This window comes from Arachis duranensis, chromosome 7 (assembly GCF_000817695.3).
Source record: "Arachis duranensis cultivar V14167 chromosome 7, aradu.V14167.gnm2.J7QH, whole genome shotgun sequence".
NCBI lineage: Eukaryota > Viridiplantae > Streptophyta > Magnoliopsida > Fabales > Fabaceae > Arachis > Arachis duranensis.
The window spans coordinates 53,707,200-53,708,110 of NC_029778.3; the positions used below are offsets into that span (position 1 = coordinate 53,707,200).

The 911-nt window shown below is 39.8% G+C and overlaps 1 non-coding gene across 1 annotated transcript; it reads left to right on the forward strand.

The window, feature by feature from the left end:
- Nucleotides 1–132: 132 nt before the first annotated feature.
- On the forward strand, nt 133–236 carry LOC127740743 (small nucleolar RNA R71). The gene has a single exon (XR_008001602.1). It is a non-coding gene; the product is annotated as a small nucleolar RNA R71 (small nucleolar RNA).
- Nucleotides 237–911: the final 675 nt, after the last annotated feature.

Here is a 911-nt window from a genome sequence, read left to right on the forward strand (position 1 = left end):
TCAATAAGTTCTTGAGCTTCTGCAGGCATTTTCTTTAGGTGAATGGATCCACCTGCAGAATGGTCCAATGACATTTTGGAAAACTCAGATAGACCATAATAGAATATATCTAATATGGTCCATTCTGAAAACAAGTCAGAAGGACACTTTTTGGTCATCTGCTTGTATCTTTCCCAAGCTTCATAGAGGGATTCACCATCTTTTTGCTTGAAGGTATGAACATCCACTCTAAGCTTGCTCAACTTTTAAGGAGGAAAGAACTTGGCCAAGAAAGCCGTGACCAGCTTATCCCAAGAGTCCAGGCTATCTTTAGGTTGTGAGTCCAACCATGTTCTAGCTTTGTCTCTTACAACAAAAAGGGAAAAGCATGAGCCTGTAGACTTCAAGATCTACTCCATTAGTCTAAGCATGAGTCTGTAGACTTCAGGATCAACTCCATTCGTCTTTACAGTCTCACAGATCTGCAAGAACTCAGTTAAAAACTGATAATGATCTTCAGATGGAAGTCCATAAAACTTGCAGTTCTGTTGCATTAAAGCAACTAGTTAAGGCTTAAGCTCAAAATTGTTGGCTCCAATGGCAGGAATGGAGATGCTTCTTCCATCAAATTTGGACGTTGGTTTTGTGAAGTCACCAAGCATTCTCCTTGCATTATTGTTGTTGGGTTCGGCTGCCATCTTCCTTCTCTTGTTCGAAAATTTCAGAAAAGTTGCCTCTGGATTGTTGTAGTTTAGCTTCTCTTAGTTTTCTCTTCAGAGTCCTTTCAGGTTCTGGATCAACTTCAACAAGAGTGTCTTTTTCCTTGTTCCTGCCTCATATAGGGAAGAAGAGAACAAGAAAAGAAAGAGGAATCCTCTATGTCACAGTAAAAAGGATCCTTTGTTGTTAGTAGAAGAAGGAATGGAAGAAGA